Genomic DNA, 15,710 nt, shown 5'->3' on the forward strand with positions numbered 1-15,710 from the left:
TGGCTGGTTGTGTGGGCTCCTGTCACTGTTAATCACTGATAAATGCATCTGACCCTAATCTCTCCTGGCTCGAACACCTGCGGAAACAGCCCGAGCCAGCTGTACCCGTCTACCCACGCTGCTCCACTTTATACCTGAGCAGAGAAAGATGTAGGCCGAGGCCACGGACTTCATTGTTCTGCGGCGGTCTTACTGTTAACTCAATCTGCTCACTCTCAACTCTCCATTTCAGGCCCGACATGTATTCAAACAACTCCCAATACTGCAGATTTGAAATCATCATCCACTTAAACCTCCTATAAAGCCCATATACACTGTCTGCGACCAATAGAAACGCCAAATACACTGAGCCAAACGAATGAAAACAGTGAACTGCACAATACAGAAAGCCTCTGAGAAGATGGGTGAAAACACTGAGCCCGAGTAGCTTCATGGACTGGTGATTTACTGCTAGTCAAACCAGCTGTCAGGAGGTTCATATGGGTTGACATTTGAAGAAATGAGCTGGTACCTCCTTACATATTCTCGAAAAACAGAAAGTTTCATTTTTGTATATTTACTGGAAATTCAGCCGATCCTGGTAAATATTATAGTGCCAGAGAAATTAATTTTGATCCAATACAAAATGATGGTAACTCTTTACAACACTCTAAAAAATGGGTTGTTTTAACCCAATTTTGAGTAAAATATGGACAAACCCAAACTTTGGGGTAAAAATGTCATTTAAAATGTTAATTAACCCAATTAGTCAATATTTGATCCAAATTTGGGTTGAAATAACCCAGCATTTTTTAGAGTGAATGATGCTCCATTTGTTAACATTAGTTCATTACATATAACATGCAATGAAAAATATGGTAACACTTTATTTTAGTGTTACATGCACTCTAAACAATGCTGGGTTGTTTCAATCCAAATTTGGGTCAAATATGGACAAACCCAAATGTTGGGTTAAAAATTTATTTTTAAAACTTCAACTTTCAACTGTAAATTTTTTAAAGACATTTTAAAACCAAACATTTGGGTTTGTCCATATTTGACCCAAATTTGGGTTGAAACAACGTGTGTAGTCACTATATTAATAACAGTACATAGTTACTGACCCTTACAAACCAAACACAAACCCTAACCCTAATTTTATAATCCGTATATTTTGTGAATTAATACTCAGTATAATTACCGAGTCGAGGCCCCCTAAAATAAACCGTCTTTTAAACCGTTTCTTAATCATAGTTCATGTAAATTTCAACATTTACTAATACATTATTGTCATCTGTTAATATTATTTATTCACCAGAGCTAACATGAACTAACTATAAAATAATAAAAACAAATGTATAATTAGCTAATCTGTTGACGCATTAACCAACGTTAACTAATTTTCCTGGTTGTTACAATCCACACAATTTAAAAATAATTACAGAATTAAACAAAAAAACAACAACAAAAGACTAAACGATACGCATCAAATGGACATTGATATTAAAATTTCAGATTCTTGCTTGTTAATGTTGGCAGACGCGATATTTACCTGTTGTGTTCAGCAGAAGACAATCATCCCCGAGAGAGGCTGAGGGCTCAAGGACGGGCAGCTGGGGAAGTGGAGGGATTATCCGTGAGAAAGCTCAGCTAACGGGATTAGGCTTTCTCTGGGAAGGATGGACAGGGAGGACCTGGACTTGGACCTCATTAGCTCCACAGAATCCTTCTTGGGGCTCAGCCCGTAAACAGAGGGGTCCAGGACAAAGAGTCAGAATCCATCGCCAAAACTCCTCAAATATAGTGACCATTTTAAAGTTTTTTTTCTGTGCTGCTTTGGTCTCATTTCATATTTTTCATAGGTAAACCCTCATGCTCAAATCAACAAATTAGTTAAATCAAATGAACTTTTATGACAATTTAGAACTTTCTTTTTCTTTTGAGTTCATAAAACTGACACATTTTAAGTAATCAGAATTGTTTCACTGAGTTTTATGAACTTTTTAACTGAAACTGGGATGGGAAACTGGGACTTTTATTTCTTTTTTTATTTTCTTGTCTATGACTTTATGATACATTTTTGAGTGCAACATTCAACATTCTTAAAGGAGTAGTTCACTTTTAAAACTTTTGCTGATTATTTACTCACCCCCATGTCATCAAGATATCCATGTCATTCCTTCTTCAGTCGACAAGAAATTAAGCTTTTTGATGAAAACATTCCAGGATTTTTCTCCATATAATGGACTTCAATGGGAACCAAACGGTTCAAGGTCCAAAAGACAGTTTCAGTGAAAACTGCAAATTGTTCAAAGGACTTTAAATGATTCCAGGTGATGAATAAGGGACTTGTCAAGCGAAACGATCGCTCATTTAATAAATAAATAACAAAGTTTAAGTTTTAATGCTCGCCTTGCTCTGTTCTGTGATGCATGTTCGTGACTCTCCTGTTCGAACTCGTTCATCAAAATGAACAAATCTTTTTCCGAGTCATTTGGTTCATTCAACAAACGAAACGAACAAATTGACTCAGAAAAAGATTTGTTCATTTTGATGAACGAGTTCGAACAGGAGAGTCACGAACACGCATCACAGAACAGAGCAAGACGAGCATTTGAGCTTATAAAACTTAAACTTTGTTATTTTTTTTTTTTGTTTAAATGAGCGATCGCTTGATAAAACCCTTATTCATCGTCTGGAATCGTTTAAAGCCCTTTGAAGCTGCACTGAAACTGTTTTTTTGACCTTGAACCGTTTGGTTCCCAGTGAAGTCCATTGAGAAAATGCTGTAATGTTTTCATCAAAAACCTTAATTTCTTTTCGACTGAAGAAAGAAAGACATGGACATCTTGGATGACGTAGGGGTGAGTAAATTATCAGCAAATTTTTTTTGAAAAGTGAACTACTCCTTTAAGTGCTTATCCTAGATGCAGCAACCGATTAAAAAATGAAGATTAGACTCACTTGTGTGATCTCAATCAGGACGATTGACTTTGACTTTTTTTGAGCTCATGCACATACAACATTATGCGACAGACTATCCAGACTATCAGGAATGTGCTCAGGACTGAATGCTGAGGCTGTGAATGTTGTAAATAATGTTCAGTTTCTTGCACAGACTGATCGTTCCGCTTCATTAGACCATGTATCGCCAGGAGCCATGAGTATCCATTTTGTTTTGCCTATATATGTGTTTTTGTACTCTAAAAGTGACGGTAGCCGTTGACTAGCACTATATGAATCACCAAGGACCATATCATGGCTAAAAATAGTGTTCTACTGAAGAAAAAACTCACATCTTAGATGGCCTAAGGGTGAGTAAATTAACAGTTTTGGTGAACCATCCCTTTAAACGAAAATGAGAAATGTTGCCTTGGAAACGAGGTGAAATAATATATACATTTAAAATATTTTATTTCAGTTAAAGTTTATTTTACCTCAAGTACCAAAAATGTAAATTTTTTTTTTTATGGTTTTAGATTTAGTTAATGATTATAACCTTGCCTCAATCTCATTTCTCATTGACTCATTGGATCCCAGTCTCCCCAATGAGATTAATTACATTGCTAGGGTTATTATGGTTTAATGTGTTTGAAAGGTTAAAGCTGCAGGTGAGTTTCTGAGTAAGATATTATTGCTCCGGGAAGACATCCTACGGTCATAAGACAAAACACTAATGTCCTAATTTAATGGTCTTTAAGGGTCCGTCAAACCTTCACAAGATCTGATATTATGAGCGATTCTGCCGGTGTTTGCCGCTACCCTTCAGACACGGCGAGTATCTCAGTCTGTTGCTATCGCCTCCCAGTTTGCCATCTGGCACATATTCATCGGTGAGATAAGATGCCGTCTCTCGGCTCATGTTTAAAAATTCTCAAAGCCTGAGATGAGTCACTTTCACCTCTGCTCACAACCCTCTGGAGTCTGCTTCATCCCTCCTCCCCATATGTCCCCCACCCTGCCACTTATTACAGACGCCACATCACATCCCAAACATCACACAACGTCTGATTATCTGTCTAAAAAAAAATATATTTTGGTAACACATTATCACAAGTTTCATTAATGATTTAGGAATTAAAATATAGCTGTAGAGTGTATGTGCGTGACGTCACCGTCGGCCGGGGTGATTGCGGTTTCGCAATGTGTGAGTGGCACTGGCATTTGTTTTCAGCGTGAATGCTGCGAAAACACAACAAACACATCTAAATCGGGAAAGAGTAACTGAAACAACAAGACTCCAGGCAGCAAAAGTTGGATTTGCAGTTATCATTTGGTGTCAATATGCTATATTTAGTGGAAAAATCATATTGTGATCATATAAGTGATCAATTAAATATTTACCATTGTTTATTCTGCATAATTGTACAAAAAAAAAAAAAAACGTTAAAGGAGTAGTTCACTTTTCAAAAAACATTTGCTGATTATTTACTCACCCCCATGTCATCCAAGATGTCCATGTCATTCTTTCTTCAGTCGAAAAGAAATTAAGGTTTTTGATGAAAACATTCCAGGATTTTCTCCATATAATGCACTTCAATGGGAACCAAACGGTTCAAGGTCCAAAAGACAGTTTCAGTGAAAACTGCAAACTGCTGAAAGGGTTTCAAACGATTTTAGACGATGAATAAGGGTCTTATCAAGCGAAACGATCGCTCATTAAAAAAAAAAAGTCGCGTTTGTGACTCCTATTTGAACTCGTTCATCAAAATGAAAGAATCTTTTCCCGAGTCAACTCGTTCATTTCGTTCGTTGAATGAACCAAATGGCACGAAAAAAGATTTGTTCATTTTGATAAACGAGTTACAGGAGAGTCACGAACGCTCATCACAGAACAGAGCAAGGCAACCATTTGAGCTTATGAAACTTGAACTTCATTTTTTAAATGAGCGATCATTCCGCTTGATAAGACCCTTATTCATCGTCTGAAATTGTTTAAAGCTTTTTTTGTGGACAAGGTTATTTTTGCGACTGACATTATTGCATATGCGTTTGTACGAGTTTCCCTTTCAGCAGGAGGAGAATATTTAAAGAATGATGCAAGGTTTGCGCTGGTCAATTTACTGGTATTTGCACCATAATTTATCTATGTCTTAGGGGCTGTTTACACGACACCGTTCAACTAAAAACGTAAAACTTTGTATGCGTTTTGGCCGCTCGTTTACACGACAACAGCGTGTTGGGTGCTTGAAAATGCAAAAACGGGTTTTAAAGTGTTGTTTCGAAGTTTTTAACGACGGTCTCCACGTAAACAACAAAAACGCGAATCTCTGAAAACGACGACGTCATGCACATGTGTATTACGTGTTCAGTCTACGGTGTTTCATCGCCATCTAATGGCCTGGCTGCAGAATGGGCTATATGCACGCATAAGTTCCGCATTTGACGTAAGGATGCTCGTCCATTTCCGGTTGTGTAGATTAAAGCGGAGGAAAACCGGAGAAAACGGGATTATGGCAGAGTATTCAATATTTACTGTCCTCCCGTCTTTGAAACGAAACGTACATACGTTTAGATGTAATTTTATGTATAGTTATGTTTATTTAATATAATTTTAAAAAGAAGCATAAACACAACGAGGGGTGTCTGTTTTATCTGTTTTTGTGACTAACGTTTCATTAGTATAACTACGGAGTATAAAATTCAATATAAATTCTCGGTATTGCATTGGACTCTACGATCGGCGGAAGTTATCGAGCATCCTTAATCCTTCACCGGAAATAACGCCGTGCATAGAGCCCATACAGCATTTTTAGTAGTTTGCGGATCCGCGTGAATGGGGATCGTGTTGACAATGGTGTCGTCTAAACGAAGAACCTCCGTTTTAAGCATATCGTTGTCATGTAAACCTACCCTTAAACCAGCTGCTCATGGTAGTTTGTGTTGGTCATTATGGGAATGAGAATTCTGTGCGTCTGTGTTCTTTGATTTGCACGTAATTAAAAGATCACGCACAGAACTTTCCACTTGTATTCGAGTTGCGCCTGTTTAGTAAATCTGGCCCTTGAAAGCATGACATGGTGTTTTGGTGCCATACAAGTGTCTGACAGTCCAGGTGTGTTTGAATGGCAGGGTAAAGAGTAGCCGTCTCTGTGGCCTGAGGGATTATGTGTTAGTTTGGCTAACAGGGCAAACCGCATTGAAATTCAACGTCAGCAAAACAGAGGATGGATCATCCCCGCTGTATGACAGCTTTGACACAGTGTTCTCAGTATTCTCTGCAGTCTCTGTGTGTTTCAGATCCCTCAGAGGATTCATAGCACAGCATTTCTTAACTGTAAAGCAACATAACTCATGTAAACTAACAGTTGCAAGCAGTCTGCTTAAAACGATCGTTCACCCATAAATGAAAACTGTATGTTTTTCAGAACCTAAATTACTTTTCTCCATTCTTTTCCACCTATTTTTCCATTCCACTGTGTAAAAACAGCAGCTTGGACATTTTGCTTTGTTTTCAACTGGAAAAAAAGAAAGTCATTTAGGTTCGGAACAACATGATGGTTAGTTAGTAAATGGTGAGGCGCCTTTATAAGAAAATGACAGAACTAAATGGAAAACTGCCAATAGTTTTGTAAAATTCAGATTGACTCTGGGCATCTGTGTCCTCTAAATGAAGTTTTCCTCAAGCAAAACTCTTAGAAGAGTTTCTTCCAGTCCACAACAAATGAACACATGCACAATCTCCTTAAGTGATCAGAGGCTGTAATCCAAACAGATTAGGGGAATAGATATGCCACATATAGTGAGATGGGTGTCATGACCCATGCAACAAGACAATGTAAAAATGATTTATCAGCCAGGTTGGGATTTTTTTTTTTTTTAATGGAACCGTTTATAGAAACTTTAGACAAAATATGAAAGTTTGCATATGTTTTTGAGTAGGCTATCATATTTTATGGCACAGCAGGCTTTTATGGCACATATAATTATTATAAATGCATACATTGCGACTGAAAAGTAGAATAAAAATAAGAACAAAATAAGAGGGGTCATTTTATACTGTTATAAGATATTTTACATAAAAAAAATGCATAAATATAGTCCACAAGAGAAAAAAATAGCTGAATTTATAAAAACTGACCTCGTTTAAAAGTTTACGTAGAAAACACGATGCATTAGGCGAGCCGGGCAAATTTTTGAATTTGAAGATTAAGGTAAATTGTACTTAATTTGTCTTCTGGGACACATGTATTTTCTGTTGCTTCCGAAGGGCAGTACTGAATGAAATTTGATATTTAGACAAAATGGAAAAAATTGGACATCTTCTTCCTGTTCAAAAGTGGCCAGGCCAGGCAAGCAATCAGAGTAGATTAATCCAATCCCAAAAGGCCAGGCATCTGACCAATCAGAGCAAAGTAGGCCAATCAGAGTCCCTCAATTGTTCTCAATGCAAAAAGATAAATCTCAAAATCAGACAGTCTTTGCTGGAATGGGTTCAAATATGTAATAGATGCTGGAAAACTGAAGAATTTTCAGGACCTGGAAGGTTGTTCTGAAGAACACAGTTGTCTGAAAGACAAACAAGGGACTCAAGAACAACTTTCACAAAACAAAAGAAACAAAAAAAACAGTTGGGTCATCTTGTGGACTATGTAAACATAATTCATGTAAAATATCTTATTCAGGAGAGTACTAAATAAAAAATAACATGCATTTTGAATGATCCCTCTTATTTTGTTCAAATTATGTACATTTTCACAGATTCTGCAAGGGGTGTGTAAACTTTTGAGCAGCACTGTATTATTGGTGGTCACTCTATATGAAGAGTTCAGATGCAAAAGCCTCTAAGTGCCATTTGAAATTTTCTTCTAAAATGATAATTTTTATCAAGCTTGTATATTTAAGTTCAGTGATTTCACTTAAATGGCAATGAAGATTACCTATTAATTGTCATTTAAGTGAAATTACTGAACTTAAATATACAAGCTTGATAAAAATTGTCATTTTAGAAGAAAATTTCAAATGGCATTTAGAGGCTTTTGCATCTGAACTCTTCATATCTTCCAATAATATAAATCTTATTAATAAGAGGATATGTTAGTGCTTATTTTCATGATCAAATCTCTGTAGTTTTAATTGTGGGGGCTAAAATATATAATGCAATGCAATGTGATTTAGAGATGTACAAATAAATGTTCCTCAAAAGCCTGATGGATTATATTTGATACTCACATTTTAACATGACGTTTCTGACAAATGTTGTATATAGTCAAGTAAAGTTGCCTCTGTAATGAAATATTATTAGCAATATAAAAGCTATTAAGTTTACATTATAAAAATCAGTTAAGATTTCACAGACAAAAAGATGTGAACTAGAAGATGGACATTTGTAGAATTATATTAAAAGTAGAAAATAACAATATATTGAAGAGTTAACCATTTGAACCATATGAAAAACTTTATTTTGAAGGGCCTGAAGTTTCCGACACACAGCTGCCATGATTATCAGAGAGGCGTAGGTATCATTAATGCCAATTGCAACGCAGTTAGCCTAACATGGTGTCCATTTCTATAGCCTTTACTAATCACATCCTGAAATTAAAAGTAACAAACAAACAAACCAAATCTCCCAATTGACTCCAAATCCTGTAATTTAAGAGGCTCTGATCATGTAATCCTGCTCTAATACATATTCCTCAAGGAAATCAGGGATGAACTCTCTTTGAAGGCCAAAACACACCATTAATGAAACCGAAGGTCTACTTTTTAACAAGCTAGACCACAGCTATGAGAGATACTGAGCAACACTCCCCGCAGCCTACGGTATTGGGTGATACAGACAAACGTTTAGACACCACCAAAACGAAGGCTTATTTTGACTTCACAAGTTTGAGCTAATAATCTTTATGATAACACATAGTAAGCCATTAAATGTAACAACAATTAGGTGTCATTCAAGTCTGTGATACAAAACGGTGCATCTGAAGTGTAATCATTAGTGTTTCAGGTCTTGACAAAATGAAAACTGAGAGAGCTTTGAGGAAAATTTGTATTTTTTTTTTTTTGCACTGGATTCCTGAATAGGAAAAAAACATCACCATAGATTTAAAGGTGACAACAGACTGGGTCATCTGACCAATCAGAGCAGAGTTGACCAATCACAACAGACTGGGTCATCTGACCAATCAGAGCAGAGTTGACCAATCACGACAGACTGGGTCATCTGACGAATCAGGGCAGAGTTGACCAATCACAACAGACTGGGTCATCTGACGAATCAGGGCAGAGTAGACCAATCACAACAGACTGGGTCATCTGACCAATCAGAGCAGAGTTGACCAATCACAACAGACTGGGTCATCTGACGAATCAGGGCAGAGTAGACCAATCACAACAGACTGGGTCATCTGACCAATCAGAGCAGAGTTGACCAATCACAACAGACTGGGTCATCTGACCAATCAGAGCAGAGTTGACCAATCACGACAGACTGGGCCATCTGACCAATCAGAGCAGAGTTGACCAATCACAACAGACTGGGTCATCTGACCAATCAGAGCAAAGTTGACCAATCACAACAGACTGGGCCATCTGACCAATCAGAGCAGAGTTGACCAATCACAACAGACTGGGTCATCTGACCAATCACAGCAGAGTAGACCAATCACAACAGACTGGGTCATCTGACGAATCAGGGCAGAGTAGACCAATCACAACAGACTGGGTCATCTGACCAATCAGAGCAGAGTTGACCAATCACAACAGACTGGGTCATCTGACGAATCAGGGCAGAGTAGACCAATCACAACAGACTGGGTCATCTGACCAATCAGAGCAGAGTTGACCAATCACAACAGACTGGGTCATCTGACCAATCAGAGCAGAGTTGACCAATCACGACAGACTGGGCCATCTGACCAATCAGAGCAGAGTTGACCAATCACAACAGACTGGGTCATCTGACCAATCAGAGCGGAGTTGACCAATCACAACAGACTGGGTCATCTGACCAATCAGAGCAGAGTAGACCAATCACGACAGACTGGGTCATCTGACCAATCAGAGCAGAGTTGACCAATCACAACAGACTGGGTCATCTGACCAATCAGAGCAGAGTTGACCAATCACAACAGACTGGGTCATCTGACCAATCAGAGCAGAGTTGATCAATCACAACAGACTGGGCCATCTGACCAATCAGAGTACAACCCTCTCCAATATTTTGAATTTGAACTGCAGATACCCATTTCAAACTGCTAGCTGTCAATCTTATATATTGCCCCTTTAAAAAACACAAACAACAATATGTAGTTTTGAATCATGACATGTGTTACAGTGAGTATCAATTTTCTATGCCATAACTTCCCGCAGCCTGTTTTCCTTCATCTCTCCATCATTCACTCTAAATCAGATCACCAGCTGCTGCTTTTCTGTCGTATTTCTCATTACCTGTAGCTCACATTGTAAATAGCCTTGTGCCACCTCAATGTTGTTGTTTGTTATTAATCTACTCCCCTTGTGCAGTTTCCTCCCATATCCTCCATCTCATGGTGAATTTAGTGTGTTAAGTTGCCATTAGGCTTGTGGTTTGGCTGTAATGAGAGATGGTTAGGTGAAGTTATGCTATATGACCTCTTGTTACAGTAGAATGTGATTTGTAATGGCTACAAAATGACTATGTTTTATAACCCTTACTTTAATGCCTTTAGAGCCCCCTTAAACATTAATACTTTATATATGCTACGTTCTTCCTTTTCAAGGACACTTCAGGCGAAGATAGAAATGTGTGGAGAATAGTAATTTGGCAGGAGCTCTTACTAGTCTTCAACAATACTTTTTACGTTATGAGTGGCATTATCCTGCTGGGTTCACTTCCATAATCAATAATGAATAATGACTTTTTTTTTTTAATATTTACATTTATTAGATGTGCCCAAAATGCTAAAGCACTTGGACTTTGTCATTTGTGAAACACAATTTTGGATTGTGACTTACAGCTAATTTTATTGTAAAAGAAAAAAAACAGAATCAAAACAGAAGCTGTATCTATTGCGTTCGCCATATTTTCTCTGTGACACGACTCCAACTCTGAAACTCTGGGCTTAAAATATCTTTCAGGTTCCTCACTTGTAATTACGACTGTGTGGTGGCATTCATGTGCGTTCAACTCGTAAATCTTTCTGACATGACTTGAATGCACCATTAGAACCAGGAATCTCTCACATCCCCAACAGTTTGAGAACCACTGAATTACTAATATGACTTTCATTGTGAATGTAGGATAAGTATGTAGCAGTGTGAACATCCTGTCAAACAACTCCTTGTACTTTCCAAAAAAGAAAAAAAGTCATAGAACGACATGAGTGAGAGAAAATTAATTTTGGCTGAACTATTTCTTCAAAGACGATTCCTCTAAAGGCCCTTAAGGCACACTGCATCCGAAATTTTCGCACGTTAAAAAATAAATACGACCTTACGTTATGTAAATCCAGCCCGTTCTCATCCTTTAACTACATAGAACGCTATATGACAAAATGGCGCTATACTACGCACATGGCACCCTTTATCGTTAATATTCACGCGAACCCAAGGCGTCATAAATCCTTTCGCGTAATATGAGACAACCCTACCCCACACCTAAACCTAACCATCACAGCGCGTGTTATATTAACAATAACGGGTGCCATGTGCGTAGTATAGCGCCGTTATGTCATATAGCGTTATATATGACGCTAAAGGATGAGAATGCGTTGGTCAATCATATGGAAGCTTGTTTTCACCACAGAATGAAAAATAAAAAAGGTGATTGCGACTTTTTATCTCACAATTCTGACTTTTTTTCTCTCACAATTGTGAGTTTACATCTCGCAATTCTGACTTTATTTCTCAGAATTGCGTGATATAGTCAGAATTGCGAGATATAGTCAGAATTGCGAGATATAAAGTCAGAATTGCGTGATATAAAGTCAGAATTGCGAGATATAAAGTCAGAATTGCGAGATCGTGCAATTCTGACTTTATATCTCGCAATTCTGTTCACTTTATATCTCACAATTCAACTTTCGTCCGTCATAAAAAAATCGAATCGGGTTCGATTTTCTGCTTTCCAGGCAGTTTGAATGGAGTTTGAATGGTGTCTTGACAATTCAGAGCCACCGAATCACGAAAAAACGGACACGAAAATTTCAGACTCAGTGTGCAAGGGCCTTGAGAACTTTGAAAGCTTGTTTCCGCCACAGAATAAAAATACGTTGTCAGGCAAACACAAACGGTCTCCGTGTAAACAACAAAAACGTGAATCTTGATGAATATTGATGAGTATTACGTGTTTCATCGCCATCAAATGGCCTGGCTGCAGAATATCGGGGTTTTAGTCGTTTTCGTGGATCCGTCTGAATGGGGATTTGCGTTTGAACGCGGAAAACTCAAAAGGAAAAATGATCCGTTTTAAGCATATCTTTGTCATGTAAACGTATACCCTCAGTCGATAACGCAGAAACGCCTGTTTTCACACGATCTGTATGTAATGCTAATGAGCGACTAAGTCTGTAGAACACTGGCACATGTCTAATTAACATGCAGTAATGCTGCTTTTTCTGAATGTTAATGAACTAAAATTAGACGGCAGAAACGTTCAGAATCAACTGGAAACATCTTTCTATTGCATGGGTGGGATTTTAATGAGAGCTTTAATCCAATTAACATAGAAATTAATTTGTTCACAATTACCCAAGTGCTGGAGGTGCATGTGTGCGTTTTTGTGATGGGGAGTTCGATCTTAATGAGCTTTCAAATTTAAGATATATCTTATTTGATAAGTTGAGATTAGTATGGGATTCAGATCCACTTCTAATAACAATAATAAACATGGTAATTCCTTTTTTCTCTGGACCCTGTTATTGACTTTGCATTTACAAAACTTTTTTTTCCCTCATTCACACCGAAATTGAAAGTGTTCCTTGAGTGTTCGGCTTGGGAAAAGCTGAACACTCAATAGAAAGCATGATGTTAATAAACTCACATTAATTTGCTGATGACACTATACAGCCATGGGGACTACGGATGAAAAATAGCCTCTAAATTCGCATTTGCTAAATCCGGTACAATACATGAAATGGTAATTTTATGTTAAAAATTGTGCATGGTCCCTTCATAAATAAATAAAGAAAAAAAAAAAATTATGGCTTTGTTCCAGAAACCTAGTGAGCGGCCTGTGTAGACAGCACACTGAAGCATGATGCCATAGCCGTTCCAACAGGGAAGATTAATCATTCCGCCTTAAAAATATGGTGATTTTCACACTGCACATTTGTTGTGGAAACTCAAATCTTGTATGTTAATCCAGCAAGAAAATAGCAGTACTTTGAAGTCAACTTCTGTGGATTAACTTTTCAAAGGCACACATACACACAAACGCAAGTACACACACAGATAAAGGCCATGCTTTAGATCTGCTGAGCTTTTTTATTTTATTGTGTCTGTCTTAATTGTTTTGACTCCTCTTTAACACAGCATTCATCATTATCTTCTGTTCTTAAGCGAATGCTCTGTCACACTGCTTCAACTGTTCCTCCTCGCTATCTCTCTAACTCCAAAACAGCCTTGATGAGAAGTTTGTTTTTTTTTCTTTTACATTTTTTTTTACATAATCTCCATTTTTTAAAGGTCAGAATTAGAGTATGCTTCTGCTTGTGTTTGTAGAAGCCTTTTCTTAAAGCTACACTGTGTGATTTTTACCCCCATCTAGCGGTGAAAAGGTATATGACCATCCAGGGAATATTAGTTTCTGTTCCTCTCAATTCCGATTTCGTTTTAACTCCTACGGTGGCCAATGTAGTCCAAGATTAACATGGCTTCCAGCTCGACCTCGTCCATGAGTGTTAACTCAAACGTAAATGCGAAAGGCGAAGCTTGAATTAACGGATATGTCCCTCTTTGGCTAATGTACTTTCAAAATGGAGGGGCAACATGGCGACCGACATTAGAACCCATTACCTGTATGTACTTTCAATGGCATATTATACACTCACGAGAATACTTTATTACTTGAACGAAGTAAATATACATTAATGAGCACATATATTTTTGAAAGAACTAAGTGTTTTTAGCTAAGAATAAACTAAAAGAGTTACTCAGTAATAGGATAAAATTGTATGAAATGAAATCGTAAGCCTGTCAGAAAGGCCCAAAATATGGAGATGGTCATGTCATGTGATGCGAACATCAATATGTATTACTTTAGAAATAACGCACTACGGTAAAAGTGTTTTGAGGTCATAACATAATATTGTGCAAGGAACCGTTTGAATATAAGACTTTATTAATAGATAATCTACAACTGTTGTCATAATTTGTGTAGAAAGGAATAAAATACTGCCACATGTGTTCATCTGAAGAATTGTATTGTACACTCTCAGAAAAAAGGTACAAAACCTGTCACTGGGGCTGTACCTTTTCAAAAGGTACACTTTTGTACCCAAAGGTTGCATATTGGTACCTTAGTGGTACATATTAGCACTTAAAATGGACATATTACCACCTGAAAAGGACATATTAGCTCATGAAATTGACATATTAGCAACTAAAATGTGCATATTAACACCTAAAATGTACATATTAGTACCTCAAATGTACATATTACCACCTAAAATAGACATATTAGCTCATGAAATTGACATATTACCTCCTGAAATGTACATATTAACACTTAAATGTACATATTAACACTTGAAATGTTCATATTAACACTTAAAATGTACATATTAGCACCCAAAATTTACATATTAACACCTAAAATGTACTTATTAGCTCATGAAATGGACAAAAGTTTACCTTTTGAAAAGGTACAGCCCCAGTGACAACTTTTGTACCTTTTTTTCTGAGAGTGTATAAACATACGTTTCCCAAAAGTGTAGGTAGAACGAAATTTGCAAAAATCTGTGTTGTGCAGGATGAGTTATCAATATTGCACATCTAGTGAAAGTGACTTTTTTCTCAACTTTTAGGAGACCACTGGCCTAGCAAACAAACATGGACTAAAAGCCACATTTTGATTTCATGAACTCTTTCGTTTGTAGTGCCTGGGGTCTGTAAGTAACTGTGGACAAAAACTAATAAAGGCAGCATTTTGTGCTGTTGAAACAAAACCATTCTGTTATCACTAAAGTCCACTTTGCAGCTAATTTGACAGAAAGCACCTGCGGGCAACAAACCGTAATGTTCCTCTCATTCTGCGCTCTCCTCACCAAATCAGATGAATTATTAAAAGTTGCGGTTCACCCAGGCGAGCAGCGGCGAGAGCTTTCTGCATGAGTGAGTGTGTGTTTAATATAGAGTCTGTACACAGGGGGCACCAGCGGCCCGGGAATAGAGCTCAGACCTTCACCGTCAACACCGCCAAACTGCAGACTGTCACGAGAGAGATAAAGCATCAAACAATGTAAAAACTGCCTGTCTGTCAACAGAGCGCCGTTACCTCACACAGTCCTTCAGCACAGAGCGAACTGGCAATGAACTGCAGAGAGATAAGCATTAAAAAAACATATAAGTGAACGGAAAAAGGAAAGGAACATTTGGAGAAAATGAATGGTGATGGGGTGAGCTAATCCTTTGTCACTGACTTTTGGTTTTATTACAAATTCTATGTTCTTCCAGTCTCCTGAAGAATCTTCATGCAGGTTTTTTTCCTATTAAAGGGGGGGTTGATTGCGATTTCACTTTTTTCATTTTAAATAGTGTGTAATGTTGCTGTTGGTGCATGAAGTTGCAGCGCTGAAAGTTCAATGTAAGCA

General features: G+C 37.6%; 1 protein-coding gene across 3 annotated transcripts in view; it reads right to left on the reverse strand.

Annotated features, from left to right (window-relative positions):
• Positions 1–2,110, reverse strand: part of cngb1a (cyclic nucleotide gated channel subunit beta 1a) — a 36,750-nt gene extending 34,640 nt beyond the window's left edge. For all 3 annotated transcript variants that reach the window (XM_089135316.1, XM_089135313.1, XM_089135312.1), the window contains exon 1: positions 1,532–2,110. The gene's annotated coding sequence lies outside the window, so the exon portion shown is untranslated. The remainder of the gene's footprint in view (positions 1–1,531) is intronic.
• Between the last annotated feature and the right edge of the window lie 13,600 nt (positions 2,111–15,710).

This window comes from Pimephales promelas, chromosome 10, assembly GCF_988280905.1.
Source record: "Pimephales promelas chromosome 10, fPimPro1.hap1.1, whole genome shotgun sequence".
In the NCBI taxonomy this organism is placed as follows: domain Eukaryota; kingdom Metazoa; phylum Chordata; class Actinopteri; order Cypriniformes; family Leuciscidae; genus Pimephales; species Pimephales promelas.